The sequence below is a fragment of the Ostrinia furnacalis genome, unplaced genomic scaffold (assembly GCF_004193835.3).
Source record: "Ostrinia furnacalis isolate ACB-3 unplaced genomic scaffold, ASM419383v2 OfSCF1172, whole genome shotgun sequence".
Lineage (NCBI taxonomy): Eukaryota > Metazoa > Arthropoda > Insecta > Lepidoptera > Crambidae > Ostrinia > Ostrinia furnacalis.
The window spans coordinates 419,226-435,068 of record NW_021131411.1 but is presented as its reverse complement, the minus strand read 5'-3'; positions in this window follow the sequence as shown (position 1 = coordinate 435,068).

Here is a 15,843-nt window from a genome sequence, read left to right as displayed (position 1 = left end):
AGCAAAGATTATTGTAGAATTTAATTTTATGTGGTAATTTTAATGACTTCTTTAATACAGGGTGTGTGGTACGAATGACGGCACATCAAGTTCAACATTTCAAAACGTTACATTTCTCTAAATACTAGGAATGTTAATGGTTCATGGGCGCTCTACATAAGTACCTACTAATAAGGTTCAAATTCAAAAACTAAGCCACCAAAGTTCAAAACTGCTTATTAAACGCATCCCACTCGTTCACACCGCTGAAATCCTGTAAAGCCAGGATCTACAGCTTGAACACAATAAAACCTTTTTAATCTAGTAAAAGTTAAGCTAGTCTGTGTGAAAATTAAAGTACCTAACTAATCTTACGCGTAAGAAAATCAATCAGAAGAAAATACTTAGGTACTGGCAGTTCTAAGCTGAAGTTCGACTTCCTTCTAATTTAAAGCGGGTGACAGACGTTTTCTTATTATGAACAAAAATGAGTTTTATACGAACACATGTTCGTTGTAGTAAAGTTGTATTAGTAGAGAGAGTATTATATTCTAATTTGGACAGGATTATCACAGGATAGTATACGAATACAGACTTATTTTATTACATAAACCAATATTAGCACTAAAAGCTATAAAGATGTTTGTCTTAGGTAAACGCTACAAGAATGACAGACTTGTTTGTATACTCGTATCTTGTTATTCCAATATTTGTTCAATCGATTTGAAGAAGTTTTATGAATGATATGTAAAACGTGAACTATTTTAAATAGTTATGACACATTCGATTTGTTACAATACTTAGCTATAGTAAACTAGATAGGTATTACCCGTAGTTAAGTTTGTATCCTGGTTGTGGTACATGTCACAAAGTATAGTCCTTCTGAACTTCTTCTAAATCTTTCTTAACTTATGTTACCGGGATACATTGTAGCTTGAAGCCCAGGCCCAGGCCCAAGCCTTATAATGTATTTATTTTAAAAAAATAACTATAGTTTCAGAGATAACAACTTGTGAAACATGCGAAAAAAATGTTTTTGTAAAATTGAATAAATTAATGTACAAACATACTTACTGGCAAATATTTGTATCGCTTTACAAAAATTTGTATTTTTTTTTCACACATTACATTTCCATATTTTTAAACAAAAAAAACAATTTAAATTTAAATAAAAAAAATACCAACCCTCACAAAAAACAGTTTCACAGCACTAGACAAAGCACATCACATAAACAAAGATATCGGTGAAAATGCGGGCCCTTGTAGCGCGCCCTCATGAAGCCACGGAGTGACTGAACGCGGGATCTTTTGCGAGGAGTGACTGCGTAAGCGCGCGTTTCCATTGCCCTCGCACGATATCGCCATTTTTTAACGTTTCATGTAATTTCATAACACGAATATTTTGTAGTCAATAATGTTGTTCGGGATGTATGCATGTAAAAGAATGTAACACCTCGAGGGGTTAACGGGATTCTTAAAAAACAACTAGGGAGATAAAAGCAGAGTAGTGGTCTATAAAATCGTTTGTGTAATTCTTGTATGAGACTAGATACGAGTAATCTAGAGTATCTACTATACCTACTACCTATTATAAAACTATGATCTATAGTTAGCGCAGGCTTAGGTAACATTATGCGATTCAACGCATTTTTTCCCCGCAAAAAAAAGGCTTAGGTAACACGATTATTAATGCCATAGGTTTGAAAAAATAATATTTTATTTTATTAAATCAGTTTTTTTTTAACCAACTCAAACTAGCTTGAGTTATACTGCTTAACTCCATTATAGGTCCCGCGTTATGTATTTGTGAGATATAACATTATGATAAATGTACAAACTACAATCATCTTAGGTAACTTTGAATTTAAAAAAAAAATTGTAATGCACAATTTTTTACTCTTCAAAGTTACCCTGAAANCAGGCCCAGGCCCAAGCCTTATAATATGTATTTATTTTAAAAAATAAACTATAGTTTCAGAGATAACAACTTGTGAAACATGCGAAAAAAATGTTTTTGTAAAATTGAATAATTTAATGTACAAATATACTTACTGGCAAATATTTGTATCGCTTTACAAAAATTTGTATTTTTTTCACACATTACATTTCCATATTTTTAAACAAAAAAACAATTTTTTTATTTAAAAAAATACCAACCCTCACAAAAAACACAGTTTCACAGCACTAAACAAAGCACATCACATAAACAAAGATATCGGCGAAAATGCGGGCCCTTGTAGCGCGCCCTCATGAAGCCACGGAGTGACTGAACGCGGGATCTTTTGCGAGGAGTGACTGCGTAAACGCGCGTTTCCATTGTCGTCGCACGATATCGCCATTAGTTTTTTAACACGCTTTTATTAGGTCGTCGTGAATGTAACTAACTATGTAATGGAATCTAAGAATCTGAATTACACGCACTTCTAATTCTTGTATCATCTTATGTAAATTAGATGACAAATTATTATTATTAATTTTTTAATTATTAATTTATTATGGTACCATCAAGCTGGTCTGATGATGGGACTGGAAGGTGTCCATATGGACTCCTAAACGGAACGGCGAAATCGCATCGAAATTGGGTTCGTTGGATTTGTCATTTCGAGCACTTTAGTGCTAGATGATGTCCAGGGGTCCTGACGATGCAGTCGGGAGATGACCATAGGAACTAGAGTTTAGAAACTAATATCGTGTTTTTTAGTTTTTTAAACTATTAATTTTTTAACATTAAACAATAATGTAATTTCATAACATGAATATTTTATAGCCAATGATGTTGTTCGGGCTGTCATGTTAAAGAAATGTTCTTACACCGCGAGGGGTTAACGGGATTCCGGGATTCATTAAAAAAATAAGTAGGGAGATAAAAGCAGAAGACAAGTAGTGGTCTATATTTAGAATCGTTTTTGTATAGTAATTATTGTATGCGACTAGATATGAGTACTAGACTATTATGCAACTATGATCTATCGCAGGCTTATTAGAGCACACGATTATTAATGCCATAGATTTTTTAAAAATCCAATTTTAGTTTTATTAAACCATTTTTTTTTCAATGAACTCACACTAGTTTAAATTATTATTTACTTATTATACTACTTAATATTATATTTGTGTGATATAACATTATGATAAATGTACAGACTAAAATCATCTTGGCAACTTGAATTTTTATAAAAAAATAGTATGCACTATTTTTAACTCTTCAAAGTTACCCTGAAGTTCATAATACTCGTACCTACCCAAGATGACTGTAGCATTTTTGTTGGAAAATAGTGTCTACCTACAACATAATAAGACGCAAAAGCGTGTGTGTCGAAATAACTTGACAAACCTTTTCTCGTGCGGCAATGGAAACAAGTTACGTTAGAGCAGAATGTTTTCTCAGGCTCGCGTTACTACTCAATGAGATCGAAAGTTCTGCCACCGCGTGCCATGATTAGTTTGTGGTACACTCAGCAAAATAATCATAACGTATGTACTATGTACTCGTATTAGTACACGTCAAGATCTAGGTAGGTACTGTCTGACGCTATAAAACATTTTATAGAGAAAAGATTCTTACTCATGTGCTCTAGAGACATTCGTCGCGCAACAGATTTTCATGCAGTTTTCAACAATACGAGTAGATAGAGGAAGAATTCAAGAGGAAGGTTTTGTTCGTTTCAGCCAAATGACGTCCACTGCTGGACAAAGGCCTCCCTCAAGGATTTTCAAAGCGACCGGTCCTGCGCCGCCCGCGACCTTCATGAGATCGTCGGTCCACCTAACGAGACTAATTAGTATTTTTTTAAACATTATGGTGCTTTTAATTAGTTAAGCAGCGAAGTAATTCTGGAGTTGTCTTTATTGCCTTCATATTTTGAGTGAAACTTTAGAATTTAAGTGTCTATTAGTTAGGTACTAAAAATGGAAGAAGGTATTTAACCGGTTTAACAATAAATTATTATTTGTAATTAGGTTTCTTTTTGCGACTGTAACATAACTTTTAAATGTTTTTTTTTGTTCACCGCTGCAGCTGACTGTACCTCCATCAGAGAAACTATCTCAACAACTATTGTTATCTCGTAATTATTTGTAATCTATTATTATAACGTACGGCCTATCTGTTGCGCAACTAACTCGTGTCGTCTTCAACCGGAATCGAACCGCTTATCTTTCACTTTGTGAATTTGGAACTGACACCTGTTTCGAAGTGAAAACTGCCGCTAATCAGCCAATTATTTTGAATTTTAAAAACTCTTTCTACTGAAATAAGTAGGCATTTTGTACACTTTCAATAATTTTAACATTTATAATATTATATTGTACATTGTACACTAGCTTTTCTCGCGGCTTTGCTTTCAATTTCAGTGTGCTTCAGAAAAACTTGCGTGTCTCTATGTTTTAACTGGGTCTTTAACTAGTATGTCTACGTAATACTAAATTACATCGATTCATCCAAATCTATGCATCCTCACGAAATTTCACATTTCATTATTATATTGGTAGTGACTAAGGATAGGATGTAATGTAATTTATTTTATTTTAATTATTTAAGTAAACAATGTTTCCACAGCATGAATGTAAAATACGACTTGCTGATTTGCCTGTAGGTGCACTGCCTGTTACTTGTCTAATTAATATTTTCATAATGACCTGCTGGCCCACGCTCAAGCTTGACAGAAATTTGCATTCAATGACAATATTCAGCACAGCACTCAAAGTAAGTAGAATAAAAATTCACACCGAAACAAACATGAAAAACTTTCACCTGTTTACCATTTTCCGCCTCTCGCTGAACTGAAACTATGTGGGTACTAACATAGATAAATAATGTACAGTCACGGAATGAAAAGGTTCGTCATTTTCAAATTGATTCCTTCAACGAATCACGAGCACATATTACCTTTTGAAACTATGTTACAGAATAATCTCGAGTTAGAGAAAATAATCTTTAACTGTTCGCCAGTAAAGTTCAAAATTATTCAGATCAAAGTTGTTTGACGATTAAACTTGTCAAGAAGATTATTATGATTGATAAACTAAATCCTTTTTGTTGGTTCAACCTGCCATTATCTATTAAATAAAAAAAACTATATTTTGTAACATTGCACTGATGGGATAGAAAAATAAACAAGCAAAACCTTATTCGTTAGCAAACGTCATATTTAATTTTATTTAAATGTTAGCAGCACTGTTTCTTGCACGGTTATGTTGGCAGGTTTGACTCTAGTGCAAGCGAAAACCGACACTAAGGTGACGAACCTTTTCATTCCGCGACTGTACAAATGGTTTCGATCCCCGAATGTTCCCTCAGATGATTCAGATGTTTAGCAGGCGATATGCATCCTGTAGGCCTAGGATACGCGCGATAAGCGATAAGCGGTTATCAGGCTATTTTATCGATTTTGCCCATACATTTTGACGTCGATAAGAGTATATCACGGCGTGTATCCTAGCCCGGCTGGTGAATGGCGGATGGTCCCGATTGGTTACCTAACCAAACCTACATTCGCCACTACCATATAGCAGGTGTAAGTATACTACGGAGGTACCTTACGGATTTCTTACTTGAAAGAAAAAATGTCGAGGTTAACATTTAAGTATACAAACAATGTTTACAAGAGCACTTAGAGCTACTACATAATTCTGTGCTACTACTTACTCGTAGTACATAATGCAATATGTATGTAGACCATAGGAAAAATATAAAATTTAACACAACACATTACAAACATTTTCACGCATATTTTGCATTAGGGACTACTTTCTTTTCGTGACAAAGTGCAAATGCGTAGTACCATTGTGCGAATGAAATGTACAAACTCACAGGTACAATGACACTTCACGGTTTAACGCCCGAGTCAAATTCAGCGGCGATGAATGCCATGAAAGTCAACATGCATGTGGCTGTAAAACGTGTCTAAGTTCAAGCTAATATACCTACCCATCGCTTAATTTTGTTATTTATAAAATAAACTAGCAACCAGCTACGGCTTCTTAATACCTAACCTTCAACTTGAATCACTCTGTCTATTTCTGAAAACTGCATTAAATTCGTTTTTCTTCTGCGCACAAAATAGCAGAGTGACTTTGTTATACTAAATTAATATATAAAAGATAAAGATTCTCAGAGTGTGGAATACTTACCTACTTATTTGTATAAAAAAAACGCGCACGCCACGAAGCAATGTATTGTCAATAGGTACAGCTGATGAACTGAAAATTTATTTTTATGAAATAGGCAAATAATTAGATTCTTATAAAATAAAACATATCGTTTGCAACATAACACATTAATTGCCTATAATGCGGTTTCCTAAAACTCGACATAGGTAATTAATGTCAAAAGTTTATCTACGTTTTCTTCGCTCTTCTGCAAAGAATTTGAAAGATGTGACCCGCATCTGACCTTTCAATTTGACCTTAACTAGCAAACCCGCTTTGAAGACCTTTTTTCGAAAACCTTGAGATCGGCAACATTCGCTGTCGAACAGTTCCTGACATTGTAATTTATGAATTAATTGTATCTGTTACAGGAAATGTATGAATTCTAGGAATTGTATACTATTCCTAGGAAATGTATACAATTCCGAAGCTATTTAGGAAATGTATAAAATATTGCTTCAGAGATTTTTTAATACGCACATATCCTAGGAAATGTATACTTTTCCTAGGAATTTTATAGAATTCCAATATTGTATTAGGAAATGTATAAAATTAAGCGGCTCAAGCGCGGTCGCGTGATCGGGTGCCCCTCGGTAGGTACGCCTAAAATTTCATTTAGCCAAACCACATTGGCCGATAGGTACTTTTAACTCATAATTATTATTGTTTAGCCTGACAGTTGTTTTCGCACTATTATACTTTGATCGAAAAAAATATTTGCCTAAAATTTATTGGCATACCTTTCTTTCGGCATCACGCATCTTACGCTGAAGTATTGGAAATGCCTAATTTTAACATCTCTTTTATTAAACTATTATTGGCATGAAGGTTTTAGTACTCCTGTAGCTGGATAACAAAGTCTCCGTTAGGTTAGGTTAGACTTGCGACCTTACACATACACAGCTGCCGCGGCGCGGTAGCGCCATTTATGTTTCGGAGAACCAAAAGTGGCGTAATAAAAATGATTTTGTATAAAAAAATATCTTAATTACATTTCCGATTGCTGTTTAGGAAATGTGTAATTTTCCTAGGAAATGTGTCTAATATAATTTACATCACACATTTCCGGGTGATTTTAGGACTTATACACAATTCCTAGGAATTGTATACAATGACGGATTTCATACATTTCCTGTAACATATCTAAGTATTAATCCTTCCCACATCATGCACGCTATTTCTTGCATCATAGCAATTTAACATAAACCCATAAAATAAAGGTATTGTGAAATTGTATAACGACTTACAACAAATTACCTTTGTTAAGTATGAGATGAGACACGCTATTTTCCTAATCTTGCCTGTATATTGTGTTTCATCGTTCGTTCGTTTCCACAAAGACCGGTCCGTCCTGCGCCACTCGCATCCAGGCACCTCCCGTGACCTTCACCAGATCGTCGGTCCACCTAGTGCGAGGCCTGCCCACACTACGTCTTCCGGCTCGTGGTCGCCACTCAAGAACTTTCCTGCCCAAGCGGCCATCAACTCTACGAGCTATGTGCCCTGCCCACTGCCACTTGATTTTAGCGATTCTGCGGGCTATGTCAGTCACTCTGGTTCTCCTACAGATCTCCTCATATCTAGTTTTCATACATATTATCTAGTTCATAATAATAGCATGTCACCATTTTAGACCCTCAGATCATAATAAAGATTTCTTACGTTCCGTCCGAAGAAAATCAATGAATGACTTTACATAATGCTGAAAACTGCATTAAAGCGAGTGACTTTATTTTATACCTTTACACTTTTTAGTGTAACTAGGTAGTATTTTTACTAGTTATTATGGATATGGTCTATTTACTATTAAAGGTGAAATCAAACATAATTTTGTTTTGTTAACATTATAATTTTGTTTCTTCTTTTTGTGTTTATCGTTTAAAAAATGCATGTTTGTTTTTCTTACAAATGATTTGTTTCATTTTTATTACAAGTTTGGTACAATAACGCATCCGTGACCGTGCATTCTAGCTTAGTTAATGAAATAGGTAAAATTAATATCGATTACACCTACACGATATGTGTAGAACATGATGGTCAAACGATAAAATTAAGTAATTAACGCAATAAAATAAAAATAATAACTTAACGAATAGACGCACGCCCTTCTGTTTATAGTAAGCACTTACATACCTACTGTTGACGCAATTTTAAGACCTTGATTATAAACTATCAATTAAATACTTGGGAAACTCGCCCTATTACATAACAGACCATAAGATAAGCGTTTGTCATGGCCAGATCATGGCTCCATCGGGTTCCCAATACCATGTCTGACCATCAGCACCATTGAAAAGACAATTATGACCTCACAAATTGAAAACTCAGACAAGTCCTAAGGGGGTTAGACCACCTACATAGTCAATAAAATCTAACAATACGATAAAGTGTAACGGTNGTAAGTATGTACATACGTGTTTCTGCTGAGGTTTTTGAGTATTTCGTTATTTTAAAAGAAAATTAGGTTCCTTCCCACCTAGATGTTCTAGTTTTAGGGTAAGTAAGTAGATATAAATACGAGTAGCTTGTATTTCACCAAGTTCATGTGCAAAATCAACTCTTTTGATTCTCATTGTCTACAAAAATTGTTTGTTCTGTCGCATCTCACTTGAAGACTAGCCTAAACCATCCCATAAATATTTGTCGCAAAGCTCGCCCACACCTTAACAAACGATTCTCAACGAAGCCGATTGCCAAATAAGGTAACCCGTTTCATCTTCGCCTCGTTTGACCCATGAGATAAGATTGATGTTACACGATCGCTTTATTTGTCAATAGACTTACTTAAGCACGAACTTGAGCTTAGTTCGAGTGAACTTGATATCTAGTGGAACTTAAGTATTTGCTTAGTGAATAGTTTGTTTTACGTGAATATCAATACGAGATGGGGTAAAAGCATTCGTGTAATGTTAAACTTCTTTTTGGTAATAACTAGTCAGAGGTAGAGTACTTACTAGGCAAAAATTGAAACCCGGAGCTGAAAAATAAAACACACCTGGATACCTACTCGTAAGGAGTAGAAAGCGGGAATAAGAGTATTGACAGGATCTTAAAGAATCATTCGTGGTAAAATGATATTAACTACATCTAGAACATATTTAGAATAAAATAGTAACTTGGAAATTACTTACTTTTAAGTGACCATAAGTAGAAAGGTATTCCGCTAACTCTCTTGAATTAAGTATACAGCACATAGAAATAAGCATCCGGAACAAGTGTTTGCTGTCAAAACATCATACAATTTGCCTTACATTTGTATGAGACAATACATTGTGATGCAACATGTTTCAACTTTAATGGCGTGTAACATGCTTGGCTCACGTTTAAAACAACATTGTGGAAACCCGTGTGTATTGTATGAAACAACATTGCAAAAGTGTATAGGGTGTGTAGGCCCGGTAAGGTAAGAATGTAGGTAAGCATCATTAAAAGTTTCTAGCATCTGCAATCAAGAAAACGATGGGAACTTGGGATCTTTCCATGCAATTATCATTACCTAATTGAACTAAAAAATACCTACATAAAATTATTACTTTAACTGTTTATTTACTATTCGTATAAATCTATCATCTACGACACCAGACTCGTGCTCTCATCATACTATTCCCGATTGCCCTCAGCGGAAATCGAACCCCCAAATGGTCAGTAGCGAGTAATTTTGTTACTAGGGGCGAGTTAATATACTAAATTACTCGATTACTTAGTAGGTACGAACGAGGCTTAAAAGCTATCTCTGGATTAAGTCTAGATAGAGCTTTTTTCTGCATTAGGTTGACTGAACGCCATAAAATGCCCATAAATTACCTATAGTAAACACATCTAAAAAACGCGGAATATCTACTATCTACAACCATATAGTCGCGACCAAAAAACGTGTAAGCGCCTAACGTACATAACTGGTACGACTAGTATGAAAATGTGAAACTCGCCTGTGTGGAAATTGCTAACGATGTGGTCTTTACCTGCCTTTGCTACCTACATCTACTTGAATGCAACTTTCATGATGTATATACTTTACATGTTGCTTTTTTAGTATGATAATATGGATAATGGCCCACTCATGTAGACTCCCACCCAGGCCAGACGGGTTGGGGAGGCCTTATGTACAGTCGCGGAATGAAAAGGTTCACTGACGAACAGTTAAAGATTATTTTCTCTAACTCGAGATTATTCTGTAACATAGTTTCAAAAGGTAACAGGTGATTGCGATTCATTGAAGGAATCAATTTGAAAACTGACGAACCTTTTCATTCCGTGACTGTACTTCTTACTTACTGAGTCGTCCACGAGAAGAAATAAATAAATATCCTCGGACATTTTACACTGTGCTTCTAGTCCCAAACTAAGCAAAGCTTGTACTATGGGTACTAGACAACGGATATAATCATACTTAAATACTTTTTTTTTTTGTAAATGGGGATAAAAAATGCTATTCCATAAGACTCACCTAGTGAGAAAGATGCAAAAATGAGACTGAATGATCATTATTTTCTGGTACCTACCTAAAGGAAAAACCTTTAATACATACATACAATCTTATTGTAAATCCTACTAATATTATAAATGCGGAAGTTTGTATGCATGTCTGGATGTTAACATGTTTGTTACTCTTTCATGCAAAAACTACTGAAAAGATTTTGATAAAACTTTACAGTATTAATGTTTATAATCCAGAATAACATAGGCTATAATTAAAGCCGCGGGCAAAAGCTAGTTTTCAATAAGAAGGGAAAAAAAACAAAGAAATATCAGTAGACATACATATTTTATTTACAATTAATTAACTTAAAATTATCCATACATTACAGTTACATAAAATTGTCACATGCTAGCNCTCGTGCTCTCATCATACTATTCCCGATTGCCCTCAGCGGAAATCGAACCCCCAAATGGTCAGTAGCGAGTAATTTTGTTACTAGGGGCGAGTTACTATACTAAATTACTCGATTACTTAGTAGGTACGAACGAGGCTTAAAAGCTATCTCTGGATTAAGTCTAGATAGAGCTTTTTTCTGCATTAGGTTGACTGAACGCCATAAAATGCCCATAAATTACCTATAGTAAACACATCTAAAAAACGCGGAATATCTACTATCTACAACCATATAGTCGCGACCAAAAAACGTGTAAGCGCCTAACGTACATAACTGGTACGACTAGTATGAAAATGTGAAACTCGCCTGTGTGGAAATTGCTAACGATGTGGTCTTTACCTGCCTTTGCTACCTACATCTACTTGAATGCAACTTTCATGATGTATATACTTTACATGTTGCTTTTTTAGTATGATAATGTGGATAAGGGGCCGTTCAAGTATTACGTAAGCACCAAGGGGGGGTGGGGGGGTCTCTGTTTTGCTTATTTTGGATGACATGGGGGGTAGGGGGTCTAGATGATGATTACGTCATCGTTAGTTATTTACGTTTTTTCCGGGATTCCCGCAAATCGCTTTGAGAACTGATTAGGGGAATTACCGCACATTAGGGAAATTACCGTGCGCTGTTCACTTGTCTAATAATTAACTCTCGTGCCGACACTGCCCATTGAAAGGACAATGGGCAAAATGGTACCCGGCTCCAATAGATATGAGTCTAGTATCCTTTGAAAGGTCTTACCAAGATGAACAACTTTTACTATGACCACCAGCCTCAGATCTGGTTGCGTTCGAAGATAAAGATACTTTTGTGTAACCTAAGTATCATACAGTATGAAAGGGGACGCGCTCGGGGCAGGGCACCGACGAGATGGTCGGACGCGGTGAGGAAGACGGTGGGCGGGAGTTTGAATCGTGCGGTCCACACAACTTATGACCGCAGTCTGTGGAGGAACACTATCTGTGGTCGCGATCCTCATCAGTGAGGGACCGAGGAAGAAGAAGAAGAAGAAATGGACACGTATGATTGTCCATCATATGGTACCTACTTAGGTTATGCGAGGCAGGAAGGGTTTACTGCTCCAGCATCCTTCCTTAACTCTATAATTATTGATGGTGATAATTGTGAAATAAAATATTTTTATTTAAAGAAGTACTACCCCTTTATTAATAAAAAGTTACACCTAGGAAAAACCTTGGATTAAAATGACATTTCCATACCAAATGACAATTTAAGCCAGAGTTCAACTAGGGTGTAACTTGTATTAATAAAGGGGTTAAAGTTTTATTACCTCTTAAGGGTTTTATTATGGGTTGCTAAAGCGAATAAACCCACAAGACCCAATAAGTCCACCTACAAGATGGACAGACGACCTCATAAAGGTAGCGGGAAGGCGCTGGATGCAGGCCGCCACCAACCGGCCATTGTGGAAATCATTGGGGGAGGCCTATGTTCAACTGGACGTCCTATGGCTAAAATGATCATGATGATGATGATGAAAGCGAATAAAGGGCTAATAGCTTGGGTCGTTCATCGTAGGTATACCTAATCCTTTCCTTTTCAATGCTTCTTTTAGTTATATTAATAGATTGTAATCATAATACATACTCGTATACATGGATGATTGTGTTGTACTTTCATTATAATACTTAGTGGAATTACTGCTTTCAAAACGTGAATTAGAACTGGCCCCATAGCAGACATTTTCCTACATCTAAAGGCCTTTTAAAATATATGTTACGGTCAAAGTGATAAATGTGAAAATTATGAATAATCGCCGGTTATTATGAATAATTACCGCATGATTTGGTAAATGTGATTAATATGAGGTCATTTATGTGTGTATAAAACTAAATAGGCGGCTTAGGGGTGGCCCAAGGGCCACCCCCGCCGCACCCTAACCTATTTTTCGCTTTAAATCAAAACATTATGTTATAGGCATCATGGAAAAGTAATATTATGCAAGAAACATTCCGAACTCATTATGCCAAATTATATTAATATATGATATCAAAACGTTCAAAAGTTTGGCTGTACACGAGCACATGCACAAGATGTTGTTCTCTTTTATGAAATTTGTGTTTATGTTGATGCATAAATTGATGCAATTATGTTTGTTATGTTCTTTATTTCTGATTATATTTTTTTGTCCCTTACTAGAGTAAATTCATGAAAATATTAATGAATTTCATGAATTTTCCTATTTTAAAAATGACAATATAAAAAACATTTATAACTGAAAATGTTTACGTAAGCATAGGGGGAGGGGGTAAGTGCTTTGCTTACTTTTGATGACAAGGGGGGCGGGGGGGTAAAAAATGGTAAGAATTCTGCTTACGTAATACTTGAACGGCCCCTAATGGCCCACTCATGTAGACTCCCACCCAGGCCAGACGGGTTGGGGAGGCCTTATGTACTTACAGTCGCGGAATGAAAAGGTTCACTGACGAACAGTTAAAGATTATTTTCTCTAACTCGAGATTATTCTGTAACATAGTTTCAAAAGGTAACAGGTGATTGCGATTCATTGAAGGAATCAATTTGAAAACTGACGAACCTTTTCATTCCGTGACTGTACTTCTTACTTACTGAGTCGTCCACGAGAAGAAATAAATAAATATCCTCGGACATTTTACACTGTGCTTCTAGTCCCAAACTAAGCAAAGCTTGTACTATGGGTACTAGACAACGGATATAATCATACTTAAATACTTTTTTTTTTTGTAAATGGGGATAAAAAATGCTATTCCATAAGACTCACCTAGTGAGAAAGATGCAAAAATGAGACTGAATGATCATTATTTTCTGGTACCTACCTAAAGGAAAAACCTTTAATACATACATACAATCTTATTGTAAATCCTACTAATATTATAAATGCGGAAGTTTGTATGCATGTCTGGATGTTAACATGTTTGTTACTCTTTCATGCAAAAACTACTGAAAAGATTTTGATAAAACTTTACAGTATTAATGTTTATAATCCAGAATAACATAGGCTATAATTAAAGCCGCGGGCAAAAGCTAGTTTTCAATAAGAAGGGAAAAAAATTTTTTTTTTTTTCATTTATTATCATTTTACAAAGGAAGTTCTTAAACATATTACAATTAAATGCATTGGCATAAACCACTGAGGTTTGTTTGCAATGCTTGATGCGGTCAGTCTATTAAATTAGTAATCAAACAGTTGCGTTCTACAAAGAAACAAAGAAAAAACATAATAAAAGTTACAATTTTCATAGATAGGCAATAGGCATCCCTGTCGAGCCGATTTACCAAGAGGTTACTGTTTAATTTGTTCGTATAAGTCGTACCCATACTAGGCAAATGCATTTCCGCTATGAAATATGTTCCAGAAAAAACGACCTTAGCTTGGACTTAATGTTATTTTCATTTAAATTATCTTTTAAAGTAGCGGGTAGTTCGTTAATAAGTCGCGGAACCAAGTACTGCGTCGTTCGCTCACCATACACATTCCGAGCTTGTGTTGTCTGTAGGCGCTCACGGGCAATAGCATTACAATATAGCTAGGAAGCAGCTATAACATTACAATTAGATTAATTGTTAATTTATTTTAATCGTTAACTCTAATGTAACACAACTAACTAACGCCTTGAAAACATAATTTTCTTCAAGATGGGTTTAATGTTTCATATAAAATACCTGTTGTTTACCTATTATTACCATTAGTTGTATTTACTCATTCCTTAAATTTTAAAGTCTGGAGACGCATACGAAATCGCACGAATCGTATACGAATCCCGATGCGATTGGTGCAGACTCGTATGCGAATTCGAATTGGTCTATTTTATTAATTTAATCATTAATTTGACATTGCATTTGTATAATTATTTATATTATCAATGGCCAGTGATGAGAGGAACTAAATATTTATGGCCAATAGGCTCTGACAAATATTTTTAACAGCTTCTATTGGCCACAAGACGTTAGAGCTATGAAATTACTGTACTGAATTATTTTGTCTATGGTTGAACTAACTCACTGAATCTATATACAAGCGTACAATACTTTTAGTTACTGTCAGCTATAATGATGCAGATCATGCAGACAAGTCACGTTAGAATGGCCAGATTCTAAACTGTGTCATTGTCTTGCCATGATAGCTATAGACCCAATACACTGAACTGTCCTACTCGTAACATTGACATGGGGGGCGCCACCGTCTAAACCGGATCGCTGGTTCCGATTTTTGTTGTTGCAAACTCGTCGCTTGCCTCTCTAACTGACGAATCTGACATTTTTTTCGAAACTGAGTTATCTGCACCTTCTTAATCAATTTCGCAAGACGAATCGATCTGTCTAATCGCCTGAAATTTTGAAAAATGTCAGTTACGTCAGTTAGAGAGGCAAGCGACGCCCCCCTTTCAATGAATTTGGTGGGACAGTTCAATGTAGGTCATCTATAGTCGATCGAAATTGCCCGTTCGACACTACTCTAAACCACTTAAATCGACAAAGTTAGAAAAAGAAGATCGAAAATTATATAGAAGTGGGCGTGGCGTTTTATGTTATCTGTTTCGCTTCATAATAAACAAGCATGTCTGGTAATTAAAAAAAAGCTTCTCGTATATTATCTCTTTTGTTTTGTGTTTTTAGTCTGTATACGAGGACTAATTAAATGTGTTGCTTTTTAACTCAACATGGCTCATTTTTCACTTATTTTCTAAACTTGGACTTTGAAAAGAGAGCGTTGTTTCCGGATTATTTTATCCGTCCATATCAGGCAACTTAAAAAATTAAAATTCATAAAATTCATTTATTTTTGCAAATAGGCTTTAAAAAGGCGCTTTTACACGTCCCAATATTAACCCTACCACTG